General features: G+C 43.3%; 1 long non-coding RNA gene across 1 annotated transcript; it reads right to left on the bottom strand.

Moving 5' to 3' along the window:
- Positions 1-230: 230 nt before the first annotated feature.
- LOC129622557 (uncharacterized) lies at positions 231-19,993 on the bottom strand. Its single transcript, XR_008700061.1, has 3 exons — positions 19,584-19,993; positions 5,263-5,438; positions 231-400 (listed from the first exon to the last, which is right to left on the bottom strand). It is a non-coding gene; the product is annotated as an uncharacterized LOC129622557 (long non-coding RNA).
- Positions 19,994-20,299: the final 306 nt, after the last annotated feature.

Raw genomic sequence — 20,299 nt, 5'->3', positions numbered from 1 at the left:
TTCTTGGTGCAGATTAATTTAGTTTTTATTTTTCCCAGCTGCAGTCTCAGGAGTTGCTTTCTTGGATCTGCTAAGTCAGTTATTTCTCATCTATTTGCTTTCCAGCTATCAAAATGTAGACTTGTCTTCTCTCTCATTCGCCCCAATTTTGTGGATTTATGCCTTTTAAAATATATATATTTAAAAGTAGACTTAGAGGAGATACAGGAAGAGACAAAAATAGATATGCATATGTTCAACCACAATTTTTACTTACAAGAAATAATCATTTTATGTGTATCTTTTATCCAGATTCTTATTACAAGAGCAATCATAACATCTGCTTGAAACATCTTTAGCTTTGAAGATTTTGGGGGGAAAATAATATACTCCACTGTAGCAATTTCCAAGAAGGCCAATCCTAGGACAGAATAATATAAATAGATATCAGTTATTGAATTGCTATGATAAGTCAGATGCTATCTTAGCTGATTTACACATATTGTATGCAGTCCTCTGGGCATTCAGCTTTCTTATTTATATATATTTTTTCTTTTCCATTGCAGATGAAGCATCAGAAAAGAAGGGGATTTAATGAAATTCACCCAGGACATTCAATTCGTAAGAAATGAGTTGGATTGAAATCCAGAACTCAATTCAGAGACTTTCCCTTGGATTCCATCTAACTTTTCCATGAGCTAATGAATGTGTCCCATAGATAACTAAATAAAAGAGTACATTAAGAGGAGGGATGAAAGAAAGATGACATCAAATAAGCAACTGGTTGAGGATCTATCTGGAGCAAGGTCATGACCAGAATGAGGGAAAAGGGTGATGGTATCTTCCATCTGTGCCCAGAAAGAAAGTCTCTTTATAGTTCTGTTATATTAAACCTATCCTAAAGCCAACACTGAATTAAAGTTCTTTAGTAACAGTTGAAGTTTAAAGAAAGAGCCCATAAAACTGGTTGTTTCTAAGCATTCATAAACATTGTTGACTTTCCTCGAATCTCTTGAAGATGAAATCAGCACCTGCTGATCAAGTTCACTGAGAGCAAATAAACTTTATATTTAATAGACTGTGGCCAATATGAGCACCACTCAGTCTGCTTTTGTGATGGACAGAATTCAACTTAGGCTCTCTTTATGGCGTGCTAACAAATGTACCTCAGTCCATGGAAAGTGTGCCCCTGTTTTTCCTTTCCTTTCCTTACTCGCTGTCATTCAGGACAGAAACCCTAGAATGGAAAAATTGTGGCATGGAGTCTGCTAGTGGATAGACCTTATTTTTGAGTTCCAATTTGGCTGTTTCCTAGGAATTAACCTTGGGCAAATTGCTGACATTCTCTTCACCTATTTCCTCATTAGGAAAAAAAAAATGTTCAAGTTAGCATTGTTTTAACATGGGCTTCTTTTAAGGATTAAGTTGTTTGTAAAATACTTGATGTGATACTCTGCTTTATGATAGTGTTATCTGTATTTCTTTTAGTAATTCAGTATTCAATGTATAATGAGTAATATGATAGAAGATGAGTATTCAAGAAGAATAAAACTTGATTCTTAATTTCAGATAGGTGGAAAAGTTAGTGGAGGAGATAGAGTAATAATTTCTAGGAAATCTCTCTACTAACAACTCATGATAGTATCTGTACACCACTGACTCTCACACACACACACACACACACATATATATATATATTCAGCCTAAATCTTGGCAGCTCTACAACCCAACTACCTATTCACACTTGGATCTCTCAAGGACATCTCAGACTCAACATACTCAATACCACACTTGCAATCTCTTCCAAACTTGGTTCCCTTATAGTTTTCCCTTCATGATAGAGACAACATCGCCCAGTTGTAAAAAATTAGGCATCTAGGAATTATTCTTGAAATATTTTGATTACTATTCACCCATATTTAATCATAAAATAATATTCCTAATTTAATTCCAGATCATACTCAAATATGCCAGCAAATTTGGAAAACTCAGCAATGGCCACAGGACTGGAAAAGGTCAATTTTCATTCCAATCCCAAAGAAAAGCAATGCCAAAGAATGCTCAAACTACTGCACAATTGCACTCATCTCACACGCTAGTAAAGTAATGCTTAAAATTCTCCAAGGCAGGCTTCAGCAATATGTGAACTGTGAAATTCCAGATGTTCAAGCTGGTTTTAGAAAAGGCAGAGGAACCAGAGATCAAATTGCCAACATCTGCTGGATCATGGAAAAAGCAAGAGAGTTCCAGAAAAACATCTATTTCTGCTTTATTGACTATGCCAAAGCCTTTGACTGTGTGGATCACAATAAACTGTGAAAAATTCTTCAACAGATGGGAATACCAGACCACCTGACCTACCTCTTGAGAAACCTGTATGCAGATCAGGAAGCAACAGTTAGAACTGGACATGGAACAATGGACTGGTTCCAAATAAGAAAAGGAATACATCAAGGCTATATATTGTCACCCTGCTTATTTAACTTATATGCAGAGTACATCATGAGAAACGCTGGGCTAGAGGAAGCACAAGTGGTAATCAAGATTGCCGGGAGAAATATCAATAACCTCAGATATGCAGATGATACCACCCTTATGGCAGAAAGTGAAGAAGAACTAAAGAGCCTCTTGAAAGAGGAGAGTGAAAAAGTTGGCTTAAAGCTCAACATTCAGAAAACAAAGATCATGGCATCTGGCCCCATCACTTCATGGCAAATGGATAGGGAAACAGTGGAAACAATGGCTGATTTTATTTTTCTGGACTCCAAAATCACTGCAGATGGTGAGTGCAGCCATGAAATTAAAAGACACTTACTCCTTGGAAGGAAAGTTATGACCAACCTAGATAGCATTTTAAAAAGCAGAGACATTACTTTGCCAACAAAGGTCTGTCTAGTCAAGGCTATGGTTTTTCCAGTGGTCATGTATGGATGGGAGAGTTGGGCTGTGAAGAAAGGTGAGCACCGAAGAATTGATGCTTTTGAAGTGTGGTGTTGGAGAAGACTCTTGCGAGTCCCTTGGACTGCAAGGAGATCCAACCAGTCCATCCTAAAGGAGATCAGTCTTGAGTACTCATAGGAAGGACTGATGCTGAAGCTGAAACTCCAATCCTTTGGCCACCTCATGCAAAGAGCTGACTCATCTGAAAAGACCCTGATGTTGGGAAAGATTGGGGGCAGGAGGAGAAGGGGACGACAAAGGATGAGATGGTTGGATGGCATCACCGACTCGATGGACATGGGTTTGGGTAAGACTCCTGGAGCTGGGGATGAAAAGGGAGGGCTGGCGTGCTGCAGTTTATGGGGTTGCAAAGAGTCGGACACGACTGAGCGACTGAACTGAACTGAACCATCAATGTCCTAATAAAAGTTATCACTTCTCAACTGTATTTCTATCATAATGAGACTATCAGCATCTTAGCATGGTTCCCTCTAATTCATTTTCTGTGTTGCAGCATGAAAACTCTTCAGGGTCTTCCCACTACTTTTAGGGAAGAAACCAAATTTCTTAACAGCCTGGATGGCCCTGCTGACTCTGTTGCTGACCCTTCCTTCAGAGTCCATTCTCTACTTTCTTCCCTCTCTGCCTGCTGCTCTGGGCTCCTTTCATCTCTGCTGATGGACTGGGTCCTTCTCATGCAGGGACTTTGTACATGTCATTCCCACTTTGGGGGATGATCTTGACCAACTACTTTGTCCAATTAACTCTACTTTATCTTTTATCTTTAGACATGGGTTTCCCAGATATCTCAGCAGTAAAGAATCAACCTGCTAATGCAAGAGATGTGTGTTTGTAACTGGGTCAGAAAGATCCCCTGGAGAAGGAAATGGCAAGCCATTCCAGTATTCTTACCTGGAAAATCCCATAGACAGAAGAGCCAGATGGGCTACAGTCCATGGAGTAGCAAGAGTCAGACACAACTTAGCAACTAAACAACAACATCTTCAGACGGCATCTCAAGTGTCCTTTTCTCAAAAAAGTACATCTTAGACTTCCTAGGTTGCTTGTCATAAGATCTCATAGAAAATTTATTTTTCTTCAGAGCATTTATCTGTATGAAAGATAATCACTTATTTTTTACTAGGAGTGTTTGATTAACCTCTCTCTCCAGTCAATGGAGGCAGAATGTATTATTCACTGTTATATCCTGAGAGGCAAGGACACAATTTAAGTGCTCAACAAATATTTATCCAATGAATACATGGACTATGAAACCTATGAGAGGTAGGATTCAGCCTACTTCCTGCACTGTATCCACAGCCTAGCAGTTAGGTGCTCAGTAAATATGTGCTTAAGTGGATGAATGAGGGAGAAATTAAGTGAAAGAATGGAATTCTTGGCTAGAGATGATGTGGGACCACAGAAGGAAGCGACTCAGCTGAGAGGAGAGAGCAGGGCAGGCAGAATGCCTCCCCAGAGGTGAGGTTGATGAATCAGCCAGTGCTTGGAGCTCATGAACTTAAAGAAAGACGTGGGAGATCCTGAACACCCTATCCTGGTCAGCAAGGAGGGCATGAGAAAGAGGAGTCTGGTCCAGAGAGGACCAGGAAGAAACAGATTAATGCCCTGTGAGAAGGTCTGGCAACAGCAAGGATGAGTCAGAAGGAAAACAGGCAGTAGTAACCTCCTCTGTATGTGGATGAAACACGTCTGAGCTCTGAGCTCCTGGGTGTTTGATCAAAACAGAGCTTAAACTGAGCTGAGAGAGGAGCCAAGACTGGCACTGAAGTGAGCAGGGGCATTGTAACTGAGCTAACATGATTAGTCCAAATGCATAAATATGAATGGGCAGAAAGAAGGACCGACCTCAGGCTTATAAAATCAGGACAGCACTTGGTGCCAAGTACACATAATGATTTAATAACCATTTCAGCCTGGAGAGTCAAAGCAAGAATCCAAGAGCCGACTTCCCTGGCACCCTTTGGGTCAGGCTGGAACCCCACTTCACCCTCAACACTGCCATCAACAAAGGCTGAGAGGCCCAGAGTGGTTTCCTGTTCTCACTGAACTGGGAAGTATGGTCCTCACAGGACATCCATCTTCTCCTCCTCCCAGGTCTGCCTCCTGTACTGTGGGGCCACTATCCATGCTGGCCGAAGGCATTCAAGGGTCAGGGAGGAGACAGCTGATGCTGCCTCCTTTCTGTTATGAAGTCCAAGCTCATTCTGCTCACCACAGGGCAATAAATCAGGAGATGAGGTGCTGGGGCAAGAGATGACAACTTTACCTGGAAAGTCAGAGACTGAGAAGATGGTAGACTAGTGTCTCAAAGATCCACCTTACCTGAGTCAGAATTCAAGCTTCTTTTGTACTAAGAGGGGAGGGAGTGTGGTTGGTTGTTGCAAACGTCTTGGGGGTGGAATCCTTTGTTCTTGCAACTGTCCAGGTTGATCTGGTCATTGATGTCCTTGTAAATCTTCAACAAGACAAATGTTGTCCCCTGTTCTGCAACTTATCATCTTAATGTGAATGGAAGAGGGTTACATTTTTTAAAAATCAGAGCCTCGGAGAGTGGGCTAACCTGTATATTTCAGCTTATAGGCATCGTTCTTAACTCAAAGCAATAGAATACAAAGGTTAAAGTAAAAGAAACAGATTAACATTCAGATTCATTCCTCCCTGTTACCTGTCCTCTGCCTTCTAGGTTTCTGCTGGCCCAACACTCAAGTAGTCATGGCCCTTCTGTGACCATCAGACTCTCCCAGCGACCCTGGGGGGTTTGTCACCTTTCTCTGCCCCCTCATAGTCTACTAATCAGGCCTGCCTTATGTCTTTAATGCTTTGATCTTTAACCACAGAGATTTTACCCCCTTGTTTTTCAGTGTTTAGCACGCAGTTTCTTTTCTAAGGATCCAGATATGAGTTCATGGCATACAGACCTGAAAAGAATGGAAGATAGCTACTGAGTTTGCTTCAGAATTACTCCTCTCTTCCATCCTGGGGCATCTTTCTCATACAAAGCTTATAAACTCAACTCATCTTGCTGAAATGAGTTCTTCCCCAGGCAATTGTCTTTATTGCAAATAGAGCCTTTATACTTTGGCCAGGTGTGATTGGATTAAAAAACACATGCAGTGTCAACTGCAAATATAAATGACCATGACGCTTTTGGTAATGGTTTAATTTAATGCAGGAGGAGGAAGTATGGTCATTTGTTTAAGGGGAAGTTGAGCATAGTAGTTTACAAGTATATCATATTTTATAGCATATGAAGCCTTATCTATATATTTATATCTATGCATACAAATGGCACCCCACTCCAGTATTCTTGCCTGGAGAATCCCATGGACGGAGGAGCCTGGTAGGTTACAGTCCATGGGGTCGCAAAGAGTTGGACAGGACTGAGCGACTTCACTTTCCCTTTCTTTCACTTTCATACATGTATTGGTATTTATATCTATATCTATATAATTCTATCCTCAGAGCAATTTTCAGGAGGAAAGCAGAATATACAGAAGTTTTCTTTGGAGTGGCTCAGATTCAGTTAGTACAGTTCTTCCCCATGCTGTGTTTGTCTGTCTTTAGTGTTCATTTTTATGTAGATGAATGCTCCTTTAATTCCTGCTGCTGCTGCTACTGCTGCTAACTCGCTTCAGTCTGTGCAACCCCATAGACGGCAGCCCACCAGGCTCCCCCATCCCTGGGATTCTCCTGGCAAGAACACTGGAGTGGGTTGCCATTGCCTTCTCTAATGCATGAAAGTGAAAATGAAGTCGCTCAGTCGTGTCTGACTCTTAGTGACCCCATGGACTGCAGCCTACCAGGTTCCTCTGCCCATGGGATCTTCCAGGCAAGAGTACTGGAGTGAGGTGCCATCGCCTTCCCCGCCTTTAATTCCTAGGAGAATGCATTTTTGCCCACCAGCGGTTCACATTCTTCTCATTTTCCACCTGGGCTTACATGTTCCTCTGTCCAGCCAGTGCCTCCTTATTTAATCCCATTGAAGGCAATGGCACCCACTCCAGTACTCTTGCCTGGAAAATCCCATGGACAGAGGAGCCTGATAGGCTGCAGTCCACGGGATCGCTAAGAGTCAGACACGACTGAGTGACTTCACTTTCACTTTTCACTCTCATGCATTGGAGAAGGAAATGGCAACCTACTCCAGTGTTCTTGCCTGGAGAATCCCAGGGACGGGGGAGCCTGGTGGGCTGCCGTCTATGGGGTCGCACAGAGTCGGCCATGACTGAAGCGACTTAGCAGCGGCAGCAGCAGTCACTACAAATGATGGCCCTTGCACACCATTCTCACACTTCCCTCTCACATTCCAGTTCCATGCCCATTATTTCATACAAGAAGAACCAGGGCACAGCATGCTTAGGACCTAAAGTTACAGAGAAAATGAATGAGAGAGTTGGGACAGAAAAGCATTTGTCCTCCAAACCAGGCCAATACCCTGTCCCCACCATTTTGTTCTTTTTTCTCTCAATTTTTTTTCATATATACATACAAATAAGATTTGCTTAAAACACTGAAATATAAGTTATTTGTTTCTTCATTATTTTTTTTATTATATTATGAGTGCTTAAGTGGCAAAATAATGCAATCTGCACTCTTAGGAACTTTTCTGACGATCTAAAATTTTGGCATAATTTTTCCATGTGATTTATCATTTTTCAGGTGACAACCACCTTTCAGAGGGTCATTGTACTTCAGCAGAGGGGTTCTCCAGGCCACAGCATGAGATATCTCTATTTCAGAATCACCAGTGATTTTCCACCTTTCTTGGAGGAAAGCCCAAAGTCTGTGCACCTGCCCATGAAGCTCTGTGTGAGCTGGCCTTGGCTACCTCCCAGCCTCACCAAACATTATGCTCCCTTTTTCTCTCATCCTCCACTGTTTTCAGTTCCTTTACCAAGCCTACTGTCTGCTGTCTGCTTCCTAGAATGCTTCTCCTCACTTGACTTCTTTCTATTCGTTCTTAGAAAGGTCTTCACTAGATAAAGTACCTTTCTTCCACATTCTTGAGGGATCTTCTAGTTTATTTGATCACTGTACACAGTTGTAAATTTCTTCTACCCTATTTGTCATTGTTTGCCCAGCAGTCAATTTCACTGTCATCCTCTAAGCCCCAGGAGGTGGGGATCAGGGACGCTTTCAGATTCCCAGGACCTAAGAAGGCACTTGACACATAGTTGAGATTCAGAGAATATTTCCTGACTGCTTTGCCCCTTGTCAGACCTTGCTGACTCTGAGTGACAGACTCTCCAGCCAGCCCCTGAGTGGATTTGCTTTTTCCTTGTGTTGACACAGCATCTCACCCACCCCAGCATTGCCTGTAAGCCTCTACCTTCAGCTGTGTTTAACTTCCTGGGTTTAACATCCGCCCATACTTTCCATGAGGCTTGGGCTCCCCCAGCCCCATCTTCATCTTTGCTTCTACTAGTGGGGGCCTCACCTGTGTCTCAGCTAGATGAGACCTTGGAGATCACTCTTCCTCCAGGGTCACTAGCATTTCCTTCTCTCCATTTCTCTCTGATCTGTGTCCTGAGAGCTAGGTGAGAGATGGACAGCAGCTTAAGATTTCCAAGGACGTACTGTAGAGCACAGGGCAATGTTACATGGCAGCTTGGATGGGAGGAGATTTTGGAGGAGAATGGATACTTGGATATGTATGACTGAGCCCCTTTACCATTCTCCTAAAAGTATCACAACACAGTTGATTGGCTATACCCCCAATACCAAATAAAAAGTTAAAAAAAAAAAAAAAAAGGATTTGCTTGTCCAAGAAAGTTAACTTAGAAATGGTTCCCAGCTTGAGAATGAACTGCTGATGATCTAAATGGTGACATTTCCAACAGTGTTGGGTAGATGCTAAAACGTTTTAAACATGTGTCTCAGACATCCAGCCAGTGTCTGTGAGGTAAGACAAAAGGGACATGTAAACTATTCCCTGGTAAAGCTCGGAGGTAAAGTGGGACCCCCGGGTTTGATCGCTGGGTCAGGAAGATCCCCTGGAGAAGGAAATGGCAACCCACTCCAGTACTCTTGCCTGGAAAATTCTGTGGGCTACAATCCATGGGGTTGCAAAGAGTCGGACACGACTGAGCGACTTCACTTTCACTAAATTATGGTGACAACCAGAAGCAGTAACCACCACGGGCTTTATGTAGAGCATCCTGTCTACTCCTCATGAGAGATTTGGGGTTATTACCCTCATTTTATAATTCCTCCCTCTTGGAAGTATGCGGGGCTTTGCTGAGATTACACTTCCAGTAAGAGGCAGAGTCAGTGTACACTCGTGTCCACTTCCTTTAATCCAAATCCTCCCACCTATACAGGTGAATAGGGGGAGCACATGGGTTCTCAGACCCAGGTCGCTGACTTGACTAGGTCCCCGTCCTGTTCCATCGCGGGGCAGGGTGTTCAACCTCACTGGTCAGCAGCCTGTGCAAATTAAAACCACGGTGAAAGCACCAGGGTGGAAAGAGAATGATTCTAACAGAAGCCAGTACTGCAGATGTCTTAGAGCAGTGGGTGTCTGTCTTACCAGCCTGTTGGGTGCACGCTGGCATGACTGTCTAGAGAGCTGAGAGAGACAACCCCTTTCTGGGGACATGCCCAGACTCTGGTGTTCATGTCCAAGGAAACAGACACAGAGATGCTCACAGAAGCACATGATAGAATGTTATATGCATGCCTAGTGAGACAGCCACATGCCAGCAACACTGTGTCCATCAGTAAAGCTGAGTGGACCTCAGCTACACACGTCAGTGTGGGTGGAGTGAAAAAGGTCAAGTAGCACAATCCACTTAAGAAAATGAAAAATGAACATATCAATTAAGAAGATAGATAGCCAACACATAATAAAATTAAGCAGGAAAGCAGGAGATTTAAAATATGATGAACAAGATGTCATCCCTTCTCTGAGGGAAAGAGGCAAAGGGATGTTTTGGAATCACTGGCCGGACTCCTTCTTTCCAACTTTGTCCAGGTGTTTCTTGAGCTCGGGTGTTTATTTTTCACTTATTTATTCTTAAACAACGTGTGTTACGTGTCCTTTTTGTCAATGTGATATTTTAGAAGTTAAACTGCAAACACAGTTAATTAAAAAACTGCAATTGCAAAAGTGTATACCACAGATAAGGTTGCAATTTTTAACCACAAGAGAGTAAATTGTCTGGTGTTGTTTTCTATAGTTTGTAATGCTCCGGCCAACTCAGTAAGCTGATAAATAAGACAGAATCTTTGGTTCTATTGAAAATAATAAGAAATAATAAATCCAATTTCATAGCATTAAAAAACAAAGGAAGTTGCACCACACTCTGAATCAACTATTGTTGTAATTTAGTTGCTCAGTTCTGTCTGACTCTTTGCGACCCCATGGACTGCAGCACGGCAGATTCAGAACAAATCTCAGGGTTCATCTAGGCCAAGCTGGCATGACATATAGAAGCAATGGCCCTGTTTCTTTTTTATGTTTAAGGCAACTCTAGTGATCTGATCGCATTTTGTTTCTATATTAAATAGTGTGTTCAAAGACGAATACACTTGTGAAGTTCGTTCAGGTACATAGCAATCAGTACTCAGTCCCCACTATGTGCTCAGGGCAGCAGTCAGGAGATCAGGAGCCCAGGAGAAGTCAGATTTGGCCCCAGTTTTCAAGGAGACACCGTGCCACAGGGAAGGCAGGCCATGGCATGGACATCTGATAGCCCCTTTGGAGAATGGAATGACGGAAGTGTCTCTGAACACAAGGTCCAATGTGGGAAAATAAAGGAAGTCCTTCTGGAGAAGAGAAGCTATGAACTGGGTCTGGAAGGAGAGAAAGAGGAGAAGCAGCCCAGTAGGAGACGGTGTGTGCGAGGATGGTGGGGTCATAAGAGGAAATGAGGTGGGGGCTTAACAGGAAGGGGACACTCAGGATTCCGATTTGGATAGAGTCATTATCCCTGGTGGCTCACTGGTAAAGAATCTGCCTGCAATTCAGGAGACTTGGGTCTGATCCTGGCGTTGGGAAGATCCCCTGGAGGAGGAAATGGCAACCCACTCCAGTATTCTTCCTTGGAGAATCTCATGGACAGAGGAGCCTGGTGGGCTACAGTCCATGGGGTCACACATGAGTGAGACATGACTGAAGGGACTTTGCATGCACACATGCTGCTGTTGCAAAATCGAGCTTTCCTTTGAGACCTTTTGGGCCAAAATAGCATAAAGTCAAGAAGCGATTACCTGAGGAAGCATCTTGCTAAGGGATGCACAAAAAATTGAGACGAAGCACCGATGCTCAAGACACAGTTCTTAGATGCTGAGATGCTGAAGGCAGTTCCCAGGAAGAATGTCGCCTCCTCCCTGCTTGGTGCTCACTGGCTCCACAGTGCTCCCTGCAAAACGCATGATGAATGCTATCGTTCCCTTTTGTCGTTTTTTTGTAAATGTGAAAATTCTGTTCAGCTTTCTTTCAGTTAGTGAAACCAGGTTCTAACGTAGGTCTTTCTTAAAAGCAAAGTGATGTAGATTAAACTTTTGAAAAGCTAAGAATACCTGTGTGTTTGCCAAGTAATAACCACAAGAAAGACCTCAGCAGGATTTCTGACCTTTATTCTGTGTCCGGGTATCTAAGAGTGCCTGCCCATCCCACCCACTCCAGGAGCCTGTGGCCAGCACCCAGAAAACCATGCCATCCTGCCCCATCACCGGTATCCCGCACCTTGAACTTCACACAATGTCCTCTCCTCTAGGTCCTGATAGATAAGCTTTGTCTCAATGTGTCATCCTTAGCAGCCAAGAGCTGCCCCCTGGAGTATGGGACCTCGAGGGATTTCCTAAAGGGTGAGGTGATGCCCTGTGCTTCCAGGCTGCATCAAGGCTGAAATGGGAGCCTGAGGGTACTGGGAGGAGGGGGAGGAGGGGGAGGAGGAGGGAGGGTGGAGAGGAGCCTTCTTAGGCAACTCCGGCCACATCTGTTGTTTTCCTGTCTGTTCTGAAGCCCCAGAGAAGAATGGGCTGATCACTGAGGTCTGACTGCCTCCTCACCATGTTTGAGCTTCCTGGTCAACCACCTCGTTCTCAAGAACACTGAATTAGACACATATTTTGATGGAGACCCAGAGCAAGAACAATTCTATACTTTAACTCATTGCACGTTTTTGGAAACAAATATTTCACCCAGACACACTCTTTGTGATCCATTCTTCTAGTTTCTCTTTTCTTTTCCTCCCTTCTATCATGCTCTGTTTTATTTAATTTTGAAGGAACCCTGGTTGTGACTCAGTAAATTGACCTCATGGTCCATTGGATCAAGGCAGAAGTCTGGAAAATACAGCTGTAAAAGAACTCAGAATTCCTGACCCTACATGCAGTCTAGATCATTCTTTGTGCATTCAAAGGACAGCAGAGGGGGCCGACTGAAGGGTACCTCCTCTTAGCTCCCTAACACCCTGGGCACATTTGTGCATGATGCGTGTTAGGATTTTCTTATCCGTTAGCATGTCTGCCCCACCACCCCACCATCAGACTGTCACTTCCTTTGGAACAGAGTCAGTGAGTGAAGTCGCTCAGTCGTGTCTGACTCTTTGCGACCCCATGGACTGTAGTCTATCAAGCTCCTCCGTCCACGGGATTTTCCAGGCAATAGTACTGGAGTGGGTTGCCATTTCCTTCTCCAGGGTATCTTCCTGACCCAGGAATCGAACCCGGATCTCCCTCATTGTAGACAGATGCTTTACCATCTGAGCCACCAGGGACATCGGAACAGAGCCTGGACCTTATTCATTTTATTGTATCCTATTCCCGGCTCAGATGTGGAATGTAATAGGGGCCCATATATGCCATATATTTCTTAAGATAAATTCTTCCATCCTCTTTTCATTGCTTCCTCTCTACATTTCTCCTTTCTTTTTTATGCATCATTCACTCTATAACATTTGCTGAACATCTTAAAGGGCTCACAGGATAAGGGGATAGAAAGGCAAGCATGCAGTACCTTGTGGCGAGTGCTACAGTGGAGGCAGATAAAGGGTTAAGGATTGAGCCGGCTCCTTACCAAAAGAAAGGCTCTGTGTAAATAGCAAATTATTTCCATTGAGTTTTCAGGCTGGTTGAGCCTGGGGGCCCTGAAGACAGCCTAGAAAAGAGACAGCAAAGACTTTGTAAGGTTTATCGATGTGCATATCCAATGCGGCATTTAAGGTTGTAATCATTTAGAAAATAAAAACAAACATCTGCATTCTTCTCCTTCAAGCAAAAGTACCCAAGTGTGGAATATGCCACATGACGCTGCTCCTTTATTCAATTGATCAAATGGTATGATCGATAGGCTGAAGATTGAAATAAAGAAATCAATGTACACAGAGAGAATTTAAAACTGTTTACATAATCAGTTGATTAGGGGAATTGATTTGAAAGATACAAGTAAGAGGAAAGGGCTTAGAAGTAAAGCAGGAAAAAAAAGTCATGTACTTTAGTGAAGAAAGAGATAAATGTGGCTGTGCGATGCTGGCATAAGGTAAAGATGGAAAATGCAAAACTAAGACTAGAGTTCGGTTTATAAAAACATGCTTTCTATTGACATTTAGGGTACGCTGCTGCTGCTGCTAAGTCGCTTCAGTCGTGTCCGACTCTGTGCAACCCCATAGACAGCAGCCCACCAGGCTTCCCGGTCCCTGGGATTCTCCAGGCAAGAGCACTGGAGTGGGTTGTCATTTCCTTCTCCAATGCATGAAAGTGAAAAGTGAAAGTGAAGTCACTCAGTCGTGCCCGACTCTTACCGAACCCATGGACTGCAGCCCACCAGGCTCCTCCACCCATGGGATTTTCCAGGCAAGAGTACTGGAGTGGGGTGCCATAAGTGAAAGTGAAGTCAATCAGTCGTGTCCAATTCTTTGCGACCCGTGGACTGTAGCCCACCAAGCTCCTCTGTCCATGGGATTCTCCAGGCAAGAATACTGGAGTGGGTTGCCATTTCCTTCTCCAATAATATGTTGTAAAATCACACATTTTCATTGTCATTTCTAGTTGCCTGTGGTTTAACAAGCAGTGCTGGGCAATTGGAAAAGGCTCAGAGTTTTACTTTAGAAGATTACATCAGCCACGATTCCCAGTCAGAAGCACAGAGAATGATTCTAAATGGTGTAAGCAGAGAAGCCGTCCAGGGAGAGGACTCTACAGAGAATCTGAACTGACAGCCAGCGCGTGTACCCTGGAGCTTTGGCTGACTCATCCAAGGAGCCCTAAATGACCTAGCCAAAAGTTCATTTCAGGTATTATTGTTTTTCTTTGTGGAAACCTTCCTTCCATGGGTACTAAAACCTTGGACTCAGCAGAACCTAGAATGCCAGAGTGAGGAATCACATTTATGGGGACGGTTCATCACTGAATGTTCTAATAAAAGCTTCATTCTCATGTCCACCTTCCTTCCTAGAATTGCATGTTCTGGTCCCGCCGTGGGAGAAACAGCTGTATTGTTGTGTAACAGACACTCTTCACCCTTGCAAGGTTTACAATTGCAACAGTTTATTCCAGCTTAGAAAAGCAACTGCCACTCAGCATGGGGTATTTAGTAATAGGAGTAAATTTCACGGGCATTAACTTGTTGCTTTACAGCTGGCTGAGGAGTAGATTTTTTAATGTTACGTCGCTTATTAAACCCTCTATACACCAGGAAAAGCAGTCATGACTATTATTATTTGAGCCCACGGAAACTTCATATATATATATAAATATATACATATTTATGTACGCATGCTCAGTTGTGTCCAGCTCTTTGTGACTCCATGGACTGTAGCCCACAAGGCTCCTCTGTCCATGGAATTTTCCAGGCAAGAATACCGGAGTGGGTTGCCATTTCTTACTCCAATGTATATTTGTATATTATATATGTATGTATATGGGAGTTGGTGATGCACAGGGAAGCCTGGCATGCTGTAGTTCATGGGGTGGCAAAGAGTCAGACATGACTGAGCGACTGAACTGATGTTACATACAAATTTAAGTCAGAAAGAAGATAGCACATTGAAAGTAGAACTTTACTGTTATTATTGCACCTATGTGACGATGACAGCCTAGCAGCAATTATATGCTGCTCTCACTAGTCTAAGCAAGGGGCTGGCAAGCTCTCACCATAAAGGGCCAGAGAGAAAACATTTGAGGGCTGCAGGCCATGTGAGCTCTGTCACAGCCACTCAACTCTGCTATTTTAGTAGAAGTTGTAGCTGTAGAATATACGTCAATGACATAGCTGTGTTCAGATAAAACTTTATTTACGTTACCAGGCACTTGGTCAGTGTTGGCCAAAGGTCAGTATTCAATGGCTTGTCCTCTAAGCCTCTTAGATGACATTCTGGCAAGCTTTGCTTCAGTTGTTATCAAAATCTATTAGCAAGGGCTTGCAATTATGTTAGTTCTAAAGATTCTCCTGTAGAACTTGAGTTTATAGCAGCCCTCCCCTGGAGCAGGTCAAGGTCTGACTCTTCCTAAATTTGTAAATAATACAAGCAAAGTTGTAATATGAAACTGAGCGTCTCTTTGCAAAAAACCCCTCTCAGATGAGACATTTCGAGGGGCTTCAATCTAGAGGGGGAAGAGACCCCAAAAGGAGTAGGAGGATGTATCTCAGTTGGCAAGAGAGTCCTAGGACAGTTGAAAGGGTAAAGCTACTCAGAGTTTTCCACATTCTCTTGTGTGACTTCATCCAACTCTTAGAGTCCCATGTTTTCCTAGTTAATGCCCTAACTTGTGGGTAAGAGACTTCATGTCAATATAAACTCAGAGTAAAGTAAACCAGCCACCTGAAGATTAAAGTGTTTTGGTTTGTACCTAACACAGCCCTGCAGCTGCGCTGGACAATGGCTCTTTCACATGGTTGTTACAAGTCCCCGGTGCTCAGCCCACACCTTGGCCGAAGTATTTACACATTTGGACTTCTCACTTTCTCAAGTGGGGGTAACTAGGACATTTTAAGTCTCTGGGCATCCTGAGAGGATGTGAAACCCACATGTTCTCTAATAGCCCCTGACAATGACCACTGTGTCCCCACAGTCTTGGCTGGAAGGTGCATTTCTTTCTGGGTGACTACAGTTAAGCATTTTATGAAGTGCTTTACAATACTCTGCCTGAGCCCTTAACACCAGCTGAATGTTGGTCATGTGACCACAATAGGTCCAAACACCAATTCTCAATTTCTTTGATTTCCTTGTGTCTGTTATCCATAAACCCCCTTGGTGCTTACAAATGCCTGTATTTAGAAAATCACTTGATGGCATCCAACAGAAACTGAAAATATCTGATGGACAGACTACGCTGTGAATGTTTTCTGGGAGCTCATAGAAGGGCCAAGGAAACAAGGTTCAGAAACTGGGCAGGGAAATGGACTCTAGGAGGGAGCTAAAATCACAGATAGACCACTGTCTCAGACCATGGACACAGAGTGTTAGAATATAAGGCCAGTTATAGTGCTGCTGCTGCTGCGTCACTTCAGTTGTGTCCGACTCTGTGCGACCCCATAGACGGCAGCCCACCAGGGAGGTCATAAAACCCTTCTCTTGGCAAACAGGTCTGGAAGGAGCAGGCAGGTTGAGGAGGCAAGCTACTGTCTGCTCAGAATGATCCCTGCTGTTGGTTCTATTGAGAAAGAAAATCGAGTACATTTCCTGCCAAAAGTTTAGCTTTTAAAAAAGTCTGAATGACATTTTACCAATGATATTAAAAATGTTTTTATCCTAAATTTAGAAAAAGTTGCATTTAATTAAGAGAAGAATATAGCCTAATTCACACACACACGCGCGCGCGCACAGAATTCCCTAAAAATGGCAAGCTGCACTCATATATTATCCTTTCAACATAGAACATTTTCCAACAGGTCATATTTAATCTGCTTTCTCTCATGTAGAGTCTCTGAGTGACAGAGGATCACATGATCCCAGAGCTGAGCCTGACCATGGAGTTTCCAGAACAGTCACCAGCATTTCGAAGATAGTAGGTCTTTGTTGAATCAGATGCCTTTAAATGAGTGCCCATGTTCCTCTGCCTCACATCTGACCATTTTCCTCATTTTCCTTTGCCCTATAAATCCCTAAATGTCACTTCCCAGAGTTTTTACATGTGTGCTTAATGGTTTCTGCTGAGGGGAATTTCAAGGCACTTTAGAGCAGCCAGCCCAGGGCTCCGAAAGTCTGGGCTCTCTCTCCTTCAGCCTGTGCTGCGAAGTGTCCTTGGGCAGCCCTGAGCCTGTGGGGGCTGGTTTTCTTACCCACACAGAAGCGGGGAGCCCCCTTCAGAATTACGATTCTCTAGTCAAATGGCAACCCACTCCAGTACTCTTGCCTGGAAAATTCCATGGACAGAGGAGCCTTGTAGGCTACAGTCCATGGGGTCGCAAAGAGTCGGACACGACTGAGCGACTTCACTCAGTACTCACTCAGTCTTTTATGAGGGCTCTTAACATGTCTGGTAGGTCAGCTCCATCACCTGATGACCTAGCATCCTGCTTCTTTAAATAAAATTCCAACAGATGTTTCTTTGAGTAGCTCCTTTTCCTGGCCTCCTGGAACCTTCTGTTCCCCTGGACATTGCACAGGCAGCTTCCTGCACTTCTCTGGGCTGGTGAGGAGCCCTGTCTCTGAGGGTGGATGATGGAGCAGCCAGACTAGGCTGCAGTGATGCCATCTTATTCTACAAAGCTTGTTTCAGGAGATTACCCGACAGGGAGCTTGAAGCAGAAGTAGGTGTACATGGATGTTTTCATCTCTGTATCTACCTCCATCTCCTTTATTGCATATTTAGGATCATAACTAAAACCCAGTGATATTTCACAGTATTTTTTCTACTCTTTCTTACTCTAACCCTCTTTTATTTGTGATTAATTAATATTAACTGTTTTTTTAGATGAGCGATTAATTTTTACTTTCTCAAAATTTCACACATAGTGTTAAAAAAAAAAATCAAATGCCATTGTCAGGCCCACCCACCTTCCGATTTCAGCTTTCCAAAAACTCTTAACATTTTGCTTTTTATTTGAATACTTACATTCAGTATTTCTAAAATGTCATGCTTATGCTTTTTGTTACATTTTAAGCGTCACTTAGTGTCTTTAAACCAGTCAATCCTAAGGAAATCAACTCTGAATATTCATTGGAAGAACTGATGCTGAAACTCCAATACTTTGGCCACCTGACTGAAAAAGACTGATTGGAAAAGATTCTGAGGCTGGGAAAGATTGAGCATAGGAGAAGGGCCTGAAAACAGAGGTTGAGATGGTTAGATGGCATCATCGACTCAGTGGATGTGAGCAAACAATGGAAGATGGTGGAGGACGGGGAAGCCTGGCACGCTGCAGTCCATGGGCTTGCAAAGAGTCGGACACGACTGAGCAACTGAACAACGACCCGGAATTCAAAGTGAAGGCTCTGGGGCCTTTCTGTCTGCTCTCCCGTCCGCTTTCCCAGGTGATTCCCTTTCCCCAATACATGTTAATGGCAAATGTCAATATTCAATGTTTGCATTATGATATCTGTATTATTTATAGCTATGTATTGTAGTGATCACATTTTTATAATGTCCTTCCCCTGGAACAAATAATTTCCCCTTTTCCTTTCTTTTGTTTGGTTGTTTAGGTGCCAGTTATTAATTCGGCTACACACTTCTGAAGCCATTTGACCACATCGGGACTCTGTCATCATTCTCTTTTCGGTGGGGCCGTCCCCTTCCTGATGGTACAGAGACACGGTCACCTCCTTGGATGTCTGCTCCGCTCACCTGGCGAGCATCACGCTGGACCAGCAGCCCTCACTCCACTCTCCTGGATCTCCTCCTGCGTGCTGCCTGACTCTTCATTGGCTCACTTTCTTAGCTTGCATTAAGATTCACACTTGAGTAAAGAATTCTGTGTTGGAAGTAGTTCCCCCAACACAATTTTAAAGACATACATCAGTTGTCTTCTAGCTTCTATGCTGTTTTTAATAAAGCTCAGACTTCAGCAACTTATGATTCTGTGCAAAGGACTTGTTATCATCAAATTTTAGGTGGAACATTAGCTGAAAATTTATAAGAATAAGGCACTAAGAAGGTGACTTGAAGCTCTGTTTTATGGTTGGGATGGTTGGGTGATGAACGGCAAATTTTGCTCTGCACTGCGGGGTACGGAGTTGTTTCACAGAGAAACTATCAACAGTGAGGTCTCTGTATTGTTTCATCTAGATTGGTCCATTTCTCCCTGAGAAAGATTATGCCCTCACTGAGTATATTATGCTGGATAGCAGTAGTTTTGAGACAAGGATAAAATCTCATTGGTTGGTATTTCAGCTGTCACTTAATCATCCTCTCTTTGGTACTGACCCTGTCCTTACTTGTCTCCTACATGTCTGTGTCTAGAGAGTATATTGCTAACAACTGATGTAGAGATGTCCGACTACTTATAGCAGAGTGATAGAGAAATTATGGAGAAGGAGGTGAGGAGCTGCACTTTCAGGTTAGAGCATCATCGCTTGGTGTCAGGAAGGAGAAATCTGGGCCAGGAAGAGCCCCTCTGCCCTTTGATCCCTCACCTGAAACCCAGGCACAGAGGACTCACACCCCTAACGTTCACAGCTTTCCCTTTCTCTCTGTCTGTGATCCTCACCCTCCTCTGCACGGCCCTAGCACGACAGGGCCCCTCTGTGGGGACTCACCCCTCTCTCACTAGGACCATCCATACTCAGTCATCTCTTCATTCCTCAAACATCTGTTGAGCGGCTGAAGTGGAGGGCTCTGCTGTCGTGCGTCCACAGCACTGGTGGACAGGAGTGCTTCCTTCCTTCCTGTGTTGGAGCATGGAGAACAAATGAACAGAGGGACTGGTGAACTGATGGGTGGATGGCTTCAGGAAGTGGGATGCTCTCCTTAGCAGGAGCCGCTAGAAATACCCAGGTCAGGTGTCCAGTTATGTCTCCAACAAAACCATTGAAACCTGGATACCTCTTCCCCTACTAAAACATTTCTGCCTTAATTGAAAATATTTTCTTTAGAAAAGCCAAAATGTAGGTTCAATTAATGAAACGAATAGGGATAAATTAGGAGACTGGGATGAATAGATACATTCTTCTACATATAAAACAGATAAACAACAAGAACCTACTGAATAACACAGGGAATTATAGCCAATATCTTATAATAAGCTATAATGGAAAAGAAACTGAGAAAGAATATATAATACATATATGTATTTATACATATATTTGTATTGTATAACTAAATCATTTTGAAGTACACCTGAAATTAACACCACATTGTAAATGAACTACATTTTCAATAAAAAGTTGCTTGCTTTGGAAAAAATAAACTAAAAAAACTCCCCCCAAACCATAAAAAAATCAGGATACATATTTGACTATATATATATACATAT

The sequence above is a fragment of the Bubalus kerabau genome, chromosome 11, assembly GCF_029407905.1.
Source record: "Bubalus kerabau isolate K-KA32 ecotype Philippines breed swamp buffalo chromosome 11, PCC_UOA_SB_1v2, whole genome shotgun sequence".
In the NCBI taxonomy this organism is placed as follows: domain Eukaryota; kingdom Metazoa; phylum Chordata; class Mammalia; order Artiodactyla; family Bovidae; genus Bubalus; species Bubalus kerabau.
This window is presented reverse-complemented; position numbering and strand designations above follow the sequence as displayed.